Here is a 20,963-nt window from a genome sequence, read left to right on the forward strand (position 1 = left end):
CAAGTGATTTGTTCAAATTTAGTCGCAGATGTGAATCGCGTCTGAGAAGATTACTGTTCTAAGCATTTGGAATTGGTCATTTGGGAACAGGAATCCTGCTCATCATCGCAATAATGCAGCAGCATCACTCGATATAGCTTCTTGTTTATCTAAAAAATGTTTCATTCCGCTTCAGTAGGACAGATGATTGCGGTGATAAAAAGCTGCGTACGCATCATATTGCAAGGGCTATTCAATTTCGATATTCATGATGTAAGATCCAAAAGCATCGCTTTTTCGAAGGTAACGTCACAGACAGCGCCAGGTTGCAGGAAACAAAGACAATTGATTTCGATAAGCCTCATCCCATTGGACCTAGGATGTTTGGATGTTCCGTTTAGCCGATTGATAGCACCACGTTATTCACACCCCAATAACGGTAGTTATTATAACGGGTGGCCCAGTCGTCTAAGGCACCGCGATTCGCTGTGCAGAGTTGCCTCCCTTGGGCACGCCAGAAACCTATGATTGTGGGTTCGAATCACGGTTCGACCCGATTATGCACCATACCCGTGCTCGTGGGTTTCACCGAAGTGGTAATCGTCTAAGACCTCCATTACTTCGGACTTTCCTCCCACATTAAGCTGGCACGCCGTGATATGACTGGAATACTGTTAAATGCGGCGTTAAACCAAACTCACTCAGTCACTAGTTGGAGTCAGGAAAAGGTTCAGCTTACAATCAGTTGATGAAGGGGTTTTGTGAGAAATGAAAATCTCATTTTGCGTTTCGGTTTTTCCAAGTTTGATTTTAAATCAGAACAGATATTATTCAACATTGTTATCAAAGGAAGTAACCGGGAACTGGTTCGTGGCATTAAATGTTCATGCGCGTGTACTGGAAATCTCTATTTGGGAAGGGTATGATTCGAATGCATTATAAATTCTCTCTAGAGTTGATTAACCTTGCCCTATGGGTAGTGTACTTCCTCGCCTTGCATTAAGGTTTAGCTTTTTCCACATATTCTCAGTTTGAGAACCATGTTGTTCCTAACCCGCTTAGGAAAATCCCTCGTAGCACTTTTTGCCTCTGTTCACGTCAACACGACCTGCATGTTAACGAAATATTAAGTAACCTGTCAACAAGGTTGAAAGTATGCGTTCACAATCAACACCCACAGTGCACCTCGCGGTTGGAATTCTGTCTCTGTAATTGGAGCTTCCGATCCGACATCAACCCTGAAATGCAAAAAAAAGTAAAATAAAATCATCGTGTGGATTTTATTGACGCAACATCATCATCAATATGCCTGTTCTGTTTACGATCTGTTATCATATCAAACAGTGATGACAGCGTACCTTCAAACTTGAGTGAACCGCTGCCATGATTGGAAACAAGTCAGAATCACCAAACACCTATCATTAAGCTGAAAGCGGAGTTAATGGCATTTGAATGATACGTTAGCGTATGTCCTTTGGGCTCGTTTTGTTTGTCCACATTTGAAATCCCCACGCAAGTTTGAAAAAGATAGAGGCAGTGCAATAACCTTGAGTTTATCTTTCTTGTGTTACAATAATGGGGCTGTGATTGCAATATGCCTTGACGCTCACAATCCGTAGCTGTCACCGCGTTGGTTTAGCAGCCATTACTCGTGAATTCAATCCTTTCGATTTTTTGTTTCAAATGTGTGATTTGAAATTGAATGTGACACATAAAACTACGTCCAACAAATCCAACAAATTCTTTCAAATCATATCCAGAATTTAATGTCAAATATTGATATGAAATAGATATTAATCATTTCGGGGTTTTCTTTTGGTGTCGGGTTTCTTTCCCAGAACCGAGATACAGTGATGCAGAAGAGATTCCCCGATGACCGAGACATGCCACTATTATCGGAATTGGTTAAGCATAGAGATTCTATTGCCAATACGAACGTTGTTGCAACTCATAAATTATTTATCACTTATGGCATTGTTTTACAATTATACTGATGAATGTACTTTTTTGGAGAATAACGCGTAAATCAAAATTGACATAATCAAATGAACTGGATGGGGTTTGCCCCAAATTGTATATATGTTTTTGGGACCTGTGATTTATGTAGATAATCTATATATCGTGTACATGGTGGATGAGATCAATGTTTATGTGGGTGATTGATTTTTCCTGAATGTTTCTTGTGAATTTCTATGCACTGGAATTGATCCCAAAGTCATTCAATGGGTACGGCTTATCCGGACATATCACCTACTCTCGCCCCCTGGGGCTGCCGCCTCTATTTAGGGGAGAGTATTTAGGCGAAGCTTTTTGGGCTTGGGTTTACGGATTTTAGGCTCGAGAACTGATGGCGATAGGTAAAAAAATATAATATTTCAAATTTGATATATAATTTGTAATTTCCTCGCGATTCGTCATAATGTTTTGTGTTTTTGAAGTTTTTAAGATAAATGTTCAACAGGTTTTAATCACAGTATTTTTAATAATTTATTTATATTGATAGCGACAATAAATGAGTATTTTGTAACATTTTACTTATTTATGGTCGCTTGAATAAAATAACAGTAACTGCCTTTCATTTATTTATGTTTGTCACATTTCGATTTTTGAACACGGTGGATTCGTAAACAAAGTTTAAAAGAACGTCTGAACTGTAATCTTTAAGAAATCGTCGTACGTGATGTTTTCACGCATTCTTATGGTCAAAATACCCTTTGCTTTTATTCATTCTACCCTAGGATGATGTAATAAAAATACACATTTTTATGTTTTATTGGGAGCACGGATTCAGATTGTTTCTTCATCATTGGATGGAAAGACGGGATGAACCTGCGCTCTGTCTCGGTATATTCCATAATACATATGCCAATACTAAATATCATACAGGATCAATGTCGTTCACAGATACTTATAATATATATGTTCAGATATTATTCCAAAGTTGAGTATTATTGTTATTTTATTTGTATTGATTTATTTCATGTCGATAATCAATAACGCATTTTCATGTTTCTGTTAATTACGCTGACACATGCTTGTTTCTTGCCGCATACAATCATTATTGACAGTAGGCGGTTTTGTAAACGTTGATACTTTGGTAAGCCGGAAAGTCGGGTAGCTTTCACTGAGAGTTATCTGCCCTTAGTTTCTCTCTTCCCACCAGGCGAACTGCAACGCTGTTGTCATAGAAACTGCTTCAAATTTGGAGACATTTCGCATTACGACAGTAACCCAACGGCACTAACCAACCCTCCCACATCAAAATGAACTTAGGAAAAAAGTCCAAGAAAACATAACCAATCTATATTTTAAGAAATCACTGTTTCTTTCCAAGCAGGTATACAACACGTTGTAAGCTGTATGTTTCCTGGGGACACGGGTGGCCTAGTCGTCTAAGGCGCCGCGATTCGCTGTGCAGAGTTGCGTCCCTTGGGCACGCCAGAAACCTATGATTGTGGGTTCGAATCCCGGTTCGCCCCGATTATGTTTCTAGGTTTGTCAGCACCATACCCGTGCTCGTGGGTGTCACTGAAGTGGTAAACGTCTGAGACCTGCATCACGTCGGGCTTTCCTCCCACATTAAGCTGACACGCTGCGATACAACTGGAATAATGTTAAAAGCGGCGTTAAACCCAACTCACTCACTCACTGTATGTTGCCTTGTTGAATTACGATGTGTTGTTTATGTCCGTTACATTTTGATATTTTACCATGTGCCATTATTTATCTATCATATATTTGAGGCCGCTAAGACGGCGGGGCAGTCCGTTATGTGTGTTACATGTGTTTTATTCTGCCATAGAAAAATACAATAGTGATGACATATGACATATGCAATGAATGGTGATCATTATACTGTCATCACTGATGATGTGTCAAGTCATCTTAGAACTAGGGATACAGAGTATTGGTGTTGCTAAAAAGTTCTTTCCTTCCTTGGGGCACGGCACTTTCTAAGGCGCTGTGGTTCGCTGTGCAGTTGCGTCCCTTGGACACGCCAGAAAACTATGATTGTGGGGTTCGAATCCCGGTTCGCCCCGATGATGTTTCTAGGTTTGTCAGCACCATACCCATGCTCGTGGACTTCACCGAAGTGGTTAACGTCTGAGACCTGCATCACTTCGGGCTTTCCTCCCACATTAAGCTGACACGCCGTGATATAACTGGAATACTGTTAAAAGCGGCGTTAAACCCAACTCACTCCCATAGATAAACTGTCACTTCCAGAGTGAGTGAGGGGCCGACCATTTGATATTCTCTGAAAATGTTTGAAAAGAAAGAAAGTATGCCAGAACAAAATATGTTGTTGCAAGGGGTTTGTTTGTTTTGGGTTTTTTTAAAAAAAGGATGTTTTGGGTCACAATATTTTTTGCAAATATAGCTGAAAAATATCTAGTCTCCATACAAATCCCATACCTCGATCTCTCCCTCCTGAACCCCCCGAATACCAAATGGTCAGTCCCTAAGAGATGTATTATCGTGTCGAGAATTGCTATGAGATCCCTATTATTACTGGTGTTCCTTGAGGTTCCTACTATCGCGAAGAGATTTTCAACCAGTGCTAGAGCATGACAGTGCGATTAGTTATACGCTTTCTGTCGGCGTTGGTGTTCATATAGTCATCCACTGCTTGTGTTTGGAGACACAACTAGTGCAATACAGAGCTGTTCTTCCTCTAGTCATATTCCAGATCGTTACTCAGTCACATTATTAACAATCTACTACACAGCAATAGTGTCCATGAGTTTATGGCAGCACAAATTCCTAGAAGTAGAAAACTAAACCTTTTGATACTAGTTCACTAGCACCAATTTACGAAATACTGCTACTTGTTTTGTTTCAAGCTCCTCCGTGAAAATGTGTGAAAAGAAACTGATTATTCAACTGATTATTGTCAGAATGTTTTTAAGACATATTGTCACTATCGGGTGGCCAGGCTCGCTGACTTGGTTGATGCATGTCATCGTAATCCAATTGCGTGGATGATCTTGAGGTCAATCACTGGATTGCCTGGTCCAGATTCAATTATTTACAGACCGCCGTCATAAAGCTTGAATATTGCTGTGTGCGGCGTTAAACAACAAACAAACGAACTATTGAGGTTTTCGTGTCGTGATAGCAGTGCCGGGTTTGTCTGGTCCAGACTAGAACTAAGAACCAAAGAAAACGGAAGTATTATCACAGCATATTGACATAGAACTACATAGATATGGAACTGTAAACCCATCTTGATGAAGCTTAATCAAACTGACCAATGACTACACTGCTTGCAACTCAACCAAACCGTCAGCAGTGTTTCTGGGATAAAACCGCAATGGGAAATCATCCATCAGATGACAACCTGTGTGGACACACATTACTCTCTCGTTGACTTTGGGTAACAAGATTCGAGCTTGCATGTCCCCTTGGTTGTTGCGTCAGGCAACAAACGGTTACTTTTTTATTCCAAATGTGTGTGTGGCGTGTGCTATCGGTATGCTGGCCCTTCATGTTTTGTTGTTACGGTCTTCTTATGTTCTGGTGACTGATATTGTTGGGGAGAGGGATTTCAATGAGGAGATTCTCAATGAGTGTACAGTCTTTAATGTCAACGACTGACCAATGACTCAAAGAGTCTGTATGGGTCTGCCACGGTGTCATAGTCGTGATGGGGAGCCACCGCGAGCTTGTGTCATAGTCGTGATGGAGAGCCACCGCGAGCTTGTGTCATAGTCGTGATGGGGAGCCACCGCGAGCTTGTGTCATGGTCGTGATGGAGAGCCACCACGAGCTTGTGTCATGGTCGTGATGGAGAGCCACCACGAGCTTGTGTCATAGTCGTGATGGAGAGCCACCGCGAGCTTGTGTCATAGTCGTGATGGAGAGCCACCACGAGCTTGTGTCATGGTCGTGATGGAGAGCCACCGCGAGCTTGTGTCATGGTCGTGATGGGAAGCCACCGCGAGCTTGTGTCATAGTCGTGATGTGGAGCCAGCACGAGCTTGTGTCATAGTCGTGATGGAGAGCCACCGCGAGCTTGTGTCATAGTCGTGATGGGGAGCCAGCACGAGCTTATGTCATACATCCCATATACCCCTTCAACACGGAGAAGGTATCCTTGTGATGTACGACGCCTCTGTGTGGATTATTAAACATGTATTCCATTGATGATCGACATGTGAGTTCTTTGTTGCTTGTATGTACCAGCACAGTGATGTCACAGATAATATGCACTCCCAGTTGCGGTGAAGACGATATATTTTCTGTTTTATTGATATCTCGTTGTTTTAACGAGACGCAAAGTCATTTGCATGCTATGATGAAAGGTGCTTTTAGAATTCTGTATTTTCATAATTTCCCATTTTTTAAAAAAAAATTTAAAGAACCAGTTTTGACATTTTAGCTCATGGGAAATTTGGAAAGCTTTATATCGGATTAATTACTTCACGTATGATTGACTGACGTTGTTGTTTGGCTATTAATCTATTGGTAATGAATAATAGATAGTCCTAAAATAGCATACCACCACAGGGTTTGTGATGTATGTAAGTATTTCAATTCGAACGTATCGCAGATCAGGCGAACACTGGCTGGGGAAGTGGGCCTGGGCGTCGCATCTGCATGTACAGGGTTGCGTCCCTTCTCCGCGCAAGGATCCTCGTCATGGGTTGTAATATAAGACACCATTCATGATTCTTGGTCAAAGTCATGCCAGTGACCGCGGTTTTGGCCTTGGTCATTTACTCCCCCACTCTCTTTTCGGGCTTTCCTCCAACATAACGGAAATATTGTTCAAAGCGGAATAAAACACAAGGTCCTTCTTCGCTCATTGTTACGTGGGTATTCATTCGTGTGACATCACTAGTGCTAAGGTTCTCTGTCGAGGTTCAATGCTTTATATTAACACTTGTTGGATTTCAATGTGTCCCGGTATGACTGCTGTATGTTGTGGTGGAGATCATGCATTCCGTGTGTGTGGGCATGTTTGCGTGTTTTGGAACAGGTATTTAACTATTTTGAATTTAACTTTGTTGGAATAAAATGAATATTAACTGCATTCTGTTTTTCTTTCCGAAAACCTTGTTTGGATAGGTCATCGCTGCATCACTTAAAAAACGGCCCGTGAAGATCCGAGTTACAATAGGTCTTCAGCAGCCCATGCTTGTCGTAAGAACGGGATCGGGTCGTCAGGCTTGCTGACTTGGTTGATGCTTGTCATCGTATCCCAATTGCGTGGATCGATGCTCATGATGTCTATCACTGGATTGTCTGGTCCATACTCGATTTTTTACAGACCACTGTCATAAAGCTGGAATATTGCTGTGTGCGCGTTAAACAAACAACCATCTCATCCTATCGGGTACCCATTCACAGAGGCACATTTCGAACAGTCGTTTGCCTAAGGAGACGGCGGATGTGGGGCAGGACCGAAGCCCTAGGAATGTTGAGGAGTCAAGCTGCTGAACGCCGTCACCCATCCAACTACTCTGCGCGACCAGCGGTACTCCCTCACTCATTCACTGGTCCAGACCGGACAATGTACAGACCGTGGCGATATAGCTTAAATATTGCTGACTGCGGCGGTAGACAACATTCACTCACTTATGAGGGTCGTCAGATAGAATACATGAGACCACCTCCGTTGTCTGGTTGTAGAGCGAAAGGTCCGGGGTTCGATTCCCGGGCGCGTCATATCAAAAGACGTTAAAAGATGGGTACTTGTTGTTACCCTTCCTGGAGCCCGGCATTAAGGGGATTAAGCATGGAATCTCAGTGGGCTAGCTATATAAAATCGGCATTAGTCTGGACTGGTACAAGCACACACACACACACACACACACACACACACACACACACACACAATCACGTGTGCATGCACGTCGCTATAAAAGTGCAATAATCTTGGACGCGATGTTAAACCCCATTTCACCTCACCTCACCTCAGAATACATGAAAAACGCCCAAACCGTACAAACCGTTTGATCAAGGTTACAACATTCAAGGCCTCAGCAAAGTTTTCAGAAATATTAATGGGAGACATGTGAAGGACGCTTCCAAATTTGACGCATCAGTGACAAAACTGATATCCGATGTAATTCCCTTTTCCCATATGTTCCCGTGTTTAAAACTTATGTGTGTGATGGATGCCACCGGTGGCTCACCTTATCGCGAACACCTGGTGTCATCACTATTTGATCGTGATTCAGAGACAAGTGCATGCTTATCATATCATCAAAATGGGACGATGGTAGATATTTCTTATGACATGCCATGCACAACCTTTTCGCGTTATTTTGTCTTTTACGCCCAATGGAATCTGTTTCGGGAGATAATCGAGACTGGTTACTCTCTGGCCATGACGTGTTATGTTTATGCGTATGGAAATGTGTGTGTCGCTTTCTATTTATATGTTTGATCGTGCTGATGTAATAGTGACGTGTGTCTTTTGTTCCGTCAGCCAATAAAATGAGGCCATTTATAAGCCAAATGAGCCCTACTCCGTGCATGGACTTTGTGCGAACCCTACCACAGTATGGTGAGTGAGTGAGTGGGGTTTAACGCCGCCTTTAACAGTATTCCAGTCATATCATGGCATGTCAGCTTAATGTGGGAGGAAAGCCCGAAGTGATGCAGGTTTCAGACGTTTACTACTTCGGTGAAACCCACGAGCTCGGGTATGGTGCTGACAAACCTAGAAACATAATTTGGGCGAACCGGGATTCGAACCCACAATCATAGGTTTCTGGCGTGCCCAAGGGACGCAACTCTGCACAGCGAATCGCGGCGCCTTAGACGACTGGTGGAGTAGATTACCGCAAAGCTCAATACATTGTACGAGAAATAGTTCGTCTTTGCAATGAAATCTTAGCACTGATTGGACTGAGGTTTCCCTGTCGTTTGTACGAGGCCGTGTCTTGATTCGTTGTTTAGCGTCCACACTACGAACCGGTCGTAAATAGTCATGGGTCATGGGGGAACATATAGTCAACCTCTGAAGTATTGACGATTGACAATTGCTGACTCACAAACACGACCGCTTGGAGACAGAAAACTACATTCTCAAAGAAATTTACAGCGGGGACGTCATACGACGCTTTGGTTTTTTCTAAAAAAAACAAATGAATATGTAAATAAATCTGTCACGACAAAAAAGTAACGATGTACTGTCTCTGGAAGAAAAGGTAACTTTAATTGCTATTTCAGGGCTTGTTTTTACTGCGTTCAATTTACATTTTCATGAAACACAATGAACTGATTTGAATACCTTCTCCTCAGAGGGACCTACAGGACCAAACAGGAATATTTGCGCACAAGACAAACATGGGACAACTGCATCATTCTGAACAAATCACGATAAAATGACGGAAATTGAATATTTCATCCAACAAACTTGACACGGGTCAAGGCAGAAAAGTAGATATATACTATCATTCACAAAAAATTAGGTGTCCTGCAGAGTGGTGTTTTAAGACAATTATGATAACCTGTAATTATTTTACACCATCAGCAGTATTTTCAGATTTGGGTATCCGTAAACACAACTGAGACATCCACAGTGAGACCACTAAATGTTTGATCTACCTGGATGCTGGATTGTGTCAGCTTTATAAGTATCCTTGCTTTGATCTTTCTCCAACTATGCCAGAATATGTCCTCGGAAATATTATCAACTTGGCATACTTGGCCTGTGGGCCACGGTGACCGGTCTCAGATTGTTTGGCTTTCTGGATATGACAGCCCACGGTCAAGGTCAGCGGGTGGGTTTTCGTTTGTCACGTTGTGTATTCTTTTATGTTTATTTTTATTGCTTGAATGATGAAATTTGGAGAGTCCATGTATCTTTCCATATCAATGACATGTTTTCTCGAAGAACAATGAATTAAACAAATTTCATCAATTGTAGGACTAAAATATGAGTTACAAAAAAGTCCCATAAAAGCAAAACTGAAAGCTTTTTAGTGACTTTGACCTTGGGCTCTTATATGCCAAACACTAGGTTTGTTTGTTTGTTTGTTAACGCTGCAGTCAGCAATATTCAGCTTCGATTATTAACAGACCGCCGTCATATAGCTGGAATATTGCTGAGTGTGCGACAATCAACAAATCAACCAACCAACCATTACGGGTCACGTCATTGTACTATCAGCAGATCTAAGTTTGTTGGTGGCATCATTATTTGCACTCAACGTCGTTGCACTCAATGATGTTGCAAAAATACCTTTTTTTCTTTTTCACAGAATCATGTGTACCAATGTTTCACTTTAGATACTTGAACCAAACTAAGGTTGAAGTGCCGTCAGTCACAAGTCAGGTGAGCTACATAGAGAATACTACTCATTCTCGTTATACACCATAGACAATTCACGAGTGGTATCTCACTAGAATGGGTGTGGTATTTTATTTATTACCCATGTCAAAATATGTATTTAAGTGTAAATGCATAAAAACTTTCTTTCGTTGACAGATCAAACTGAAACCGGTTGCAAATCTGGTTGTGTATGAATATTGATATATGCCCAAATATGGGCATTGTTGACATTCTATGCATATGCATTTACAACATGTTCTTGCTGTTGTTTGCAAACATGAAAGCATCACCGCTCAAGATCTTATTTTAAGAATTTATTCACCTTATGGTAATTCAAGCGCATTGTTGTTAGTTCGCACGACACCTATAAGAAAATCTAAAAAGTAAAATACCCACGCGCTTTGAATTTCAGGCAAACTGTCGATCATTCGCACCGCCGGATTTCCCGGCTGTGCAATCAAAATTTTGCGGTTTCCTTGATCTATCAGCTGAATTTATATCCTGTCCGTACCATTTTGGAGGAGGGAAATCAGAGTGTTCGCCAAAGACATTCATGTCAACTGTACCACCCTATACCGAAGACGTTAAAATCAACAAACACAAGTCTGCTTGCATGTCAGTGACAGCTTCGAACGAAGGGCAAGGTCAACCTTCGGAATAAGAAAAGACAACCCTGATCTACTCACAGCGTTTTCCGCTAGGGAATGTTATTGTTCGCATTTGGGATGGCCACAAAATCAGACTTAAGTCAGGCACACTTCCACGGAGTTTTAAAATGATTTCTATCGGAAATGTTCTATTTTAGTGATCTGGTCGTGCAGTCGTGTATGTTCATTCATGAACAAACACCTCCGGAAGCAATGTAACAAAATACGATTCGAATGGCGACACTGATGGCACAACCGGAACATCAAACGTTAGTCTAGATATCTGTCCAGGTAGTTAAAACTGACTTCACTTCACCGCGCTTACCTTTTTTACGCTGTATCAAACTGAAAGTCGCGAAAGTGGTCGGGTGCCTCACGCTCATTGGGACCCGCGATCCATCGGTAGACATTGCATATGGACATGGCTCGATTATATAATGTCTGTAGTAGCTCTATGCATAACTGGTATAGAATGCGTAGCAAATTTAATGCGTGTAACGATCTTGTTTGGTTTAATAAAGTATGACTGTGCAAATGTCTCTCGCTTTCAGTTCTGTCTTGTAGTTGTAAAAGTGAATGACGTCTCGTGACTTTTTTATGAATGAAAAAAGTTGTCCCGGCGTGACAGAGGTCACGGTTATCCAATCAAAACGAATAAAACGAGGTCAACCTTGTACGACACGCGTGTGTGATCTTACCATCTGTATCTTTACTACGTGGTGATAAATAGCCTTGTGACTATATTTGCAAAAAAGGTACTTATTTTGAGTACTATTTCAACATATAAGTACAATCTCATGAACGAATTTGCAGCGTTGGTACACGCATAACACGAAGTCAACATAAAATCGAGAACTTTACGTGGGACCCGTGAAGACCCCAGATAGAATAGGTCTTCAGCAACCCATGCTTGCCCTAAAAGGTGACTATGCCTATCGTAAGAGGCGACTAACGGGATCGGGTGGTCAGGCTCGCTGACTTGGTTGATGCATGTCATCGATCCCAATTGCGTGGATCGATGTTCATGATATCAATCACTGGTTTGTCTGGTCATATAGCTGGAATATTGCTGAGTGCGGCGTTGAACAATTAACAAACAAACAACTTTATGTGGTCTACTGTGTAGCAATGGTGATTGTTAGATCAAATGTGAACCTGCACAACTGGTGCATGCGGAACGCAGCCGAGGGTTTAAGCAGGGTCTTTATTGTAGACAGAAAATCAATATGACTAGCTATTAAGGATAGATACAAAAGCAGTCATGACGCCAGATGGTGGCAGTAATTAGTAATATACACCTGTTATACGCTGGGCGTGGGTAGCAAGCGTTGTCTTGGATCAAGCAGGTTTAGGCGTTATACAGCACACACCCAAATCATTAAGTCAACAGAAAGTCAATACAACTGAACCTATTTACTTTGTACAAAATGATACAGTTATTAGGTCTTTGAAAGGCGTTTAGAAGTGATACACACGAGGAAGAGAATATATGGATGTCAACTTCTTTATTATGAGTGAGTGAGTATGGTTTTACAGTAACATTCCAGCAATATCACAGCGGTGGACACCAGAAATGGACTTCACACATTGTACCCATGTCGGGAATCGGCGTGGCGAGCGAACGCTTTAACCACTAGGCTACCCGACCGCCCCTCTTTATTATGAGGAACACAACGTTTCGGAGTATAATGATACTAACTATGAGTGAGTTGGGTTTAACGCCGCTTTTAACAATATTCCAGTTATATCGCGGCATGTCAGCTTAATGTGGGAGGAAAGCCCTAAGTGATGCAGGTCTCAGACGTTAACCACTTCGGTGAAACCCACGAGCACGGGTATGGTGCTGACAAACCTAGAAACATAATCTGGGCGAACAGGGATTCGAACCCACAATCATAGGTTTCTGGCGTGCCCAGGGGACGCAACTCTGCACAGCGAATCGCGCCGCCTTAGACGACTGGGCCACCCGTGCCCCCGATACTAACTATGATACTTAAGTACTGGCTTCCATACTATCAGCGCTAAATGATGTAAAGTGTTGTCTTCCATTGTCTATTGTTTATCACCTATCAGCGCCAATCATCTGTTGGATTCCTTTTGTTATTTTCCGCCTTTTGTTATCTAATTACTTTTTTTGTCCTTACATGTATAAATATATGATCTCTGTATCATGGCATTTATTCACCTGATGAAGGAGTAAGCATATACTCCGAAACGTTGTGTTCCTCATAATAAAGACCTCCATATAATCCCCTTGATACAGTTTCAGAGAAACCTTTGTTTCAACGGTTACAAACTACTGTTTGGCGGTGATTTTCAAACTGAAACGCAGAGGTTGACCATGAAATCGGTTTGTCCAGGACCATTTTGTGCAATCAGTCTACGACCGTGGCGAGTAAAGTTGGATTACCATATATATAAATAATCAAAACGATATGACACAATAGCAACACATCATATCCTAGTTTTATGAGTTACCCTAAACTATAAAAAAAACAGGGTAAAAAGGTCGAAATATGCATGATTCATGTTGGTCAGTTAACACAATACGACCCTAGCATGGATCTGTTTATTGTGCTGACTGAAAAAATGTGATCATCAATGTTTGTTTTATTTGGGTGAAGAACGGGGTGTTTTTATGTATAACAAACTATTTTGACAAATTTACACTGATATATTCATGATCATTGATATCATTTGTAAAATACTTTGAGGTGTATTAAGTTGTTCCTGGACATGGTATTGTTCATCTAAAAGATGGTATGAATTAGGCCGCTTTAGTGAGTGAGTGAGTGAGTTGGGTTTAACGCCGCTTTTAACAGTATTCCAGTTATATCACGACGTGTCAGCTTAATGTGGGAGGAAAGCCCGAAGTGATGCAGGTCTCAGACGTTTACCACTTCGGTGAAACCCACGAGCACGGGTATGGTGCTGACAAACCTAGAAACATAATCGGGTAAACCGGGATTCGAACCCACAATCATCGGTTTCTGGCGTGTCCAGGGGACGTAACTCTGCACAGCGAATCGCGGCGCCCCACCCGTGCCCCCTAGGCCGCTTTAAATAAACAGGAGGACATATCACTCAGCAGCGTAATGTTGAATCTGAATCACAACATCGAGGACTTTACGTTGGACTCGTGAAGATCCGGGGTAGAATAGGTCTTCAGCAACCCATGCTTGCCCTAATAGGTGACTTTGCTTGTCGTAAAAGGCGACAAACGGGATCGGGTGGTCAGGCTCGCTGACTTGGTTGATGCATGTCATCGTATCCCAATTGCTGAAGACCTATTCTACCCCGGTAGTGATGCCACAAAAGGGTTGCAAAAGAGAAGCATGCATGGAAACGCCAAATTCACAGACATAGTCCTTCTATGTCCAATATTTACTGTATAGCCCCGCCTGGGGCCCATTTGTCCGCTATGGACAAATACGAACGCGTCCACCAAGGGCTACCCAGATAAGACCCATTTCCCAGCCCACATTCTATTAAAGTAGACCTGTACATGTACGGCAGTTGAATGAAGTACGTTACCCAGGTAAAGCTACTGAGTAATTATAAGTAATGTAAAACGCCGCATTAGACTTAACGCAACACATGTGACAAAAAGTCTCATTTTAGAGGTTTACAGGAACAGTATTTCTAATATTTTTTATGAAACATCTGTGACGTTAAAGTTCATTTTTACAGCCCAGGCCAAGTCGGACCGAACGCAGACCAATCACTTTTGATTGTTTGTTTGTTGGTTTGCCGTTTAACGCCGCACTCAGCAATAGTTCAGCAATTGACATCATGAGCATCGGTCCACGCAATTGGGATCGATGACATGCATCAACCAGGTCAGCGAGCCTGACTACCCGATCCCGTTAGTCGCCTCTTACGACAAGCATGGTCACCTTTTACGGCAAGCATGGGCAAGCACTTGGTGTTTGTGAAGACATAAGACTGGTCTTTTGATGAAAACATATACTGAGAGGCAATGAAAACGCAATCCAATTTTCAAACGTGAATTTTATTAACATAAGAGTTCAAAGCTTGTATTAAGTATATTAGCAGAGACTGATCACGATAGAGAAATTCTGCATAAAGCAGAGTCCAATATCATCAGTTCCAACCCCATTTACAGGAGAGAGATTGAACAGACCCTCAGTATCTGGTGTGGCCACCTTGAGCACGAACACAAGCTTGCAAACGCCTTGGCATGGAATCACATAAACGACGGATGAAATGAGCCGGGATTGCGTTCCAGTGATGCTGCAATGCCTGAGTGTGCTCAGCAACATTGCGGGGCGGAATCTGCTGTCGTCTCACCCGCCTACCAAGTTCGTCCCACAGGTGCTCAATTGGGTTCATGTCTGGTGACCTTGAGGGCCACTGCATGACCTCCACGTTGTTTCTCTGAAGAAATTCCGTGTCAGGATGGCAGTATGGGGCCTAGCATTGTCATGCTGAAACACTAGCCGGTTTCCACCATGCTGTCGTAAGAGAGGAAGAAGAACTGGCTGTAGAACAGTATCCACGTAACGTCGTGCCGTCAAGTTACCTTGCACAATAACAAGCTGTGATTTAAACACAGCATTTATGGCTCCCCAAACCATTACTCCTCCACCACCAAAGCGATCTCGTTCAATAACACAAGGTCGCACATAACGTTCACCTTGACGTCGGTACACACGGAGCCGTCCATCTGGGAAAGAGACGTTGAAGCGAGACTCATCAGAGAAAACAACATTCCTCCAACCGACGTTGCCCAGAAAACCACCTGCTGCAGCCCATATCTGTCGTTGAAGTCTGTGATTATGCGTTAAGATCTGACCTTGGTACGGTCGACGTGACCGTATCCCTGCTGCAACAAGATGTCGACGCACAGTTCGACTGCTGATGGATCTTCCTCTGCTTCCGATAGTGTTGTTAGCAGTCTGTACAGCTGTCTGAAATCGACGTCGGAGGTGTTGCATGACAATATAGCGATCCTGACGTCCTGTTGTCACCCGGTGAACGCCTGGGCGTGGCCGATCCTCCACCCTGCCTGTGACTTGGTAGCGCCTTCTGAGACGACTGACAGTTGATGGATGGACATTAAAGTGTTGTGCAACGTCAGTCTGTGGAGTGCCAGCTCGCAGCATTCCAATTGTCTGGTGTCGCTGATCTTGGGTTAACCGTGGCATGGTGCATATGGACACCAGATTCAAATCATGATGTGATTTTATAGGGGAGCAATGTGTACTGTTTGCATGCAATTCAAAATTTATGTCGTGCACGTGCATTTCGGACTTCAAGCTGAAGATGTGTTTTGGCGTTTTGTTCAGGATGGTGTGCACACAACCAAACATGTCTGTAAACACGACGACAGAAGACAATTATCACGCTAAGTAACATTTTTCAATAACTAATCACTTTGTTTTCTTCTCTGTTACTATTCTATGATAAAAAAATGCTGATTGCGTTTTCATTGCCTCTCAGTATTATTTGAGAATACATCTGTGACGTTTACGTAAATTTTGACATCCCGGGCCAAGTCGGACCGAACATCTGTGGGATGTGGGAAAACGGGCTTCACTTTGACCAACGTGTTTGCTTTAAATACCACGATCTGTGTTGTCATAAAGTGGTAATTGGGAAGGTGAAATATCTTTTTAAATATTTTTACTCTTTCAATGATACACATGTGATGTTTTAGTTGATTTTGACCACCGGTTCTGATGGAGAGGCAAATGTCTCTACTTTAATTGATTTTTAATGTACCATGTAATGTAACACTATAAAATGGTAGGTAGGTACAGTCAAGATCATTTTGATCCAGAGGTTCAACACGCGCAAAGAAACTTTGTAGCTTACCTCCTATTGGTGCAAGTACCTACACTGTCATAAAGTGTCAAACTGCCAAGTAATTTGCATGTGGTGCCTTCCAAAACAGAAATGAGTAGAACATGGCACATTTGAGTGAGTGGGTGAGTGAATGTGTTTTTACGCCGCTTTTTTTAGCAATATTCCAGCAATATCACGGCGGGGGACACCAGAAATGAGCTTCACACATTGTACCCATGTCGGGAATCGAACCCGGGTCTTCGGCGTGACGAGCGAACGCTTTAACCACTAGGCTACCCGACCGCCCCGGCACATCTGAATTTAAATACATATGTAATAGAAAAGTAAAATAGATAACAAACATATCATAAAAACAAACTGGTAATATATTTTCACAACAATGACCCCCAGAAACATTTGTTATTTTATTTGTTTTTTAAGGGACACGAGAGGTATTAAGCTGATACAATCATAGTGGTATACATGATATATGTTTAACATTTTAATGGAATTGGATGGCATATAATCTCATTTGTTGGCACATCATATGTTAGCAACAGATGTTGCATTGCCTTGAATTGAACGAACAATGATGGCAGTGGCACAATGGCTCGACAGAATGGCATGACAAAAACGTATGCCGACAGTGGTAAAGTTATTAATAGTTTTTCATCATTCATCTTTTCAAAGCAACAGTTACATTGTTGGAATATCATTTTAAATATGGTGAAGTACATCAGTAAAAGCATGCAGATATTGTTAAAATTGAAACCCACATCGTTGTGAGTGCGTAGTTTTTATATATCCATGAGTCATGGTTGTTATTGAGAGTTTCCTCCCTAATGCTTTGTGTACTGAATGTTTACTCCTGTAGACAGACACGTCTATTATTCACACAAAAGTGCTCATACCTCGCTACACGGAATCGGGGTCAACGTTTCCCGCCTGTCCCCATGACAGAGCTTGGCCCCCTTTCATCATTTAGCCCGGCTAACACAAACGTGTTTAGTCTAATAATTTACAGTTATGTATTATTATTTTTAAATTCATAATGATTTAAGCATTTCGTATGTACACTTATTACCCACGTGTTGAAGTTACAGGTGGTAAGATACTAAATCCGTACGTCACACGTGTGTCGTACAAGGTTGACCTTGTTTTATTCGTTTTGATTGGATAACCGTGACCTATGTCTCACCGGGACTACTTTTTTCATTCATAAAAAATCGCGAGACGTCATTCATTTTGCAACCACAAGGCAGAACTGAAGAAATTAATGAGAACGAGAGATATTTACAAACACTTTATTAAACCAAACAAAATAGTCACACGCATCAAATTCGGTTTGCATTATATATAAGTTATGGATAGAGCTTCTACAGACATTATATAATCGAGCTATATCCATTTACAATGTACGACTACCGATCAATAGATCGAGGGCCCCCATGACCGTGACGCACCCGACCACTTTCGCAACTTTCAATTTGATTTAACGTAAAGGGATAAGCGTGGTGAAATGAAGTATGTTTAAACTATCTGGACAGATATTTAGACTTACTTGGGATGATCCGGTTGTGCCATCAGTGTCCCTTTCGAAGCGTATTTTTTGGCGCTGTTTTGGGAGGTGTTGTTCATGAATGAACGTACACGACTGCACTACCAAATCACCAAAAGTGAACAGTTCTGATACAAATCATTCGAAAACTCCGTGGAATTGTGCCCGACGTCTGATTTTGTGGCCCCAAACATCCCAAATGTGAACAATAACATTCCCTATCTCTAGCGTAAAACGCTCTGAGTAGTCCTAGATCACGGTTGTCTTTTCTTATTCCGGTGGTGACCTTGCCCCTCGATCGTTCGAGGCTGTCACTGACATGCAAGCAGACTTGAGTTAGTATATAGGGTGATACAGTTAACATGAATGTCTTTGGCGAACACTCTGATTTCCCTCTTCCAAAATGGTACGAACATGATATAAATTCAGCTGATAGATCAAGGAAACCGAACCATTTTGATTGCACAGACGGGACACCGACAGTGCGAGTGACCGACTGTTAGTCCGATATTCAAAGCGCGGCGCTAATGTGACTTTTCAAATTTTCATATAGGTGTCCTTCGTTCTAACAACATGGCGCTTGAATTACCATAAGTTGAAGAATTTCTTCCAAAAGGATCTTGAGCGTCGGTGCTGTTTTGTTTGCAAACACAACTGCAGGGGCATGTTGTTTATGCGTATGCATAGACATGTCAACAATGCCCATATTTGGGCATATATCAATATTCATGCGCAACCAGATTTGGCAACCGGTTTCAGTTTGGTCGGTCAACGAACGAAAGTTGTTATGTATTTACACTTAAATATATATTTAACGTGGGTAATAAATAAAATACAACACTCATTCTCGTTAGATACCATTTTTACGAAACTCGTGAACTTTCTATGGTATCTGACCTCGCTTTCGCTCGGTCAGATACCTTGGAAAGTCCACTCGTTTTGTAAAAATGGTATCTAACGAGAATGAGTGCAGTATTCTGTATATATCATTATGCATGTATGAGACAAAGATATAGTTTCTTTTAAAAATGTGTTTGCATCTATCTCACAATTATCATATCATAGAGTTTGGATCCCTGTTATCATTGTGCCCTACTAACACAAACCTGTTTAGTGTAATAAATTTCCAGTTAGGAATGTTTTAAAAACTATTTTCATAATTTATTTTTTTTCATTGAAGATGATCATGACTTTAATTACCACTCACAAAAACATTCACAACAATTGAATGAGTGAGTGGCTTGAATGACATAACTGAAATACGGTTCAAATAGCGTCAAACACAACCACTCTTTACTCATTACAGAAAACACTGATGTTGTACTACAGAATTGGGATTCGCGTCTTTGTCATAAGTGAGAGCTACATTAACCCAATATTCCATACTTACTCAATCACCAGCGGGAGGCACGCGAGATCCTAACTGGGAACCCGTGAAGATCCGGGGTAGAATAGGTCTTCAGCAACCCATGCTTGCCGTAAAAGGCGACTATGCTTGTCGTAAGAAGCGACTAACGGGATCGGGTGGTCAGGCTCGCTGACTTGGTTGAAGCATGCCAATTGCGTGGATCGACGCTCATGATATCAATCACTGGATTGTCTGGTCCAGACTCGATTATTTACAGTCCGCTGTCATATAGCTGGAATATTGCTGAGGGCGGCGTAAAATAACAAACCAACGAACCAACTTTACAGGGGTTAGGTACATCTGACAAGATAGTCACCCTTTAAGATGATGGAAAGACACTAAGCCATGTATCAACAGAGGTGGGGGCGGTCGGGTATCCTAGTGGTTGAAGCGTTCGCTCGTCACACCGAAGACCCGGGTTCGATTCCCGACATGGGTACAATGTGTGAAGCCCATTTCTGGTGTCCCCCGCCGTGATATTGCTGGAATATTGCTAAAAGCGGCGTAAAACCATACTCACTCACTCACTCAACAGAGTTGTCACAGCCTGAAATCCGATCTGTTCAGCTTGGGCATGATACATTGAGATGTCACACAAGAAGATCTTTTAAGATCAGGTTATCGATGTGACTTTTAGCAGCGAAGTATTATGATACGTTTTTTGTATATAAAACATAATAAACATCAAAGAAACGGAAAACACATAAAGCCTTACAAAGCTTTTATCTCCAAGCATCAGCCCTGCTGATGTTTAGTCATTGAAGGGTTAGTGAAAGGCTATATACACATCAGTCTGTCAGCAACGTGTCAATTAGTTCTCCACAATCCACAATATTCTAGCTACTTCAAGGTTTGGGATTCTAGGCCAGACAAATCAGTGGTTGATAGCATTATCAAAGATCAAAGATGCGATTAACAACAGCCAGTTCACACATAGTAACCTTTGCTCCTCTGGAGTTGCCACGGAGTTGCTGATTGCAAGGAGTGTCACCAGACATTAAGTGAGACAAGTGCAGCCAGGTCACCAGCCGCCGATACACCGCCACCACATATTCCCCAACATTGCACACCATGTCGTGAATTTCTGATGCAAGGAGATAAAACGTGAAATACGTACATGCACTGGAGACAGATAGTGTCGCGCTTTTACCATCAAATGTTACAGCATCATCAACAACAAATAATAATGATGATGTTGGTGGTGATGGTGGTGGTGCTGCTGCTGCTGACGACGACGACGACGATGATGATGAAGACGACGACGGCGGCGATGAT

This window comes from Haliotis rufescens, unplaced genomic scaffold (genome assembly GCF_023055435.1).
Source record: "Haliotis rufescens isolate VD_foot unplaced genomic scaffold, xgHalRufe1.0.p SCAF_19, whole genome shotgun sequence".
Lineage (NCBI taxonomy): Eukaryota > Metazoa > Mollusca > Gastropoda > Lepetellida > Haliotidae > Haliotis > Haliotis rufescens.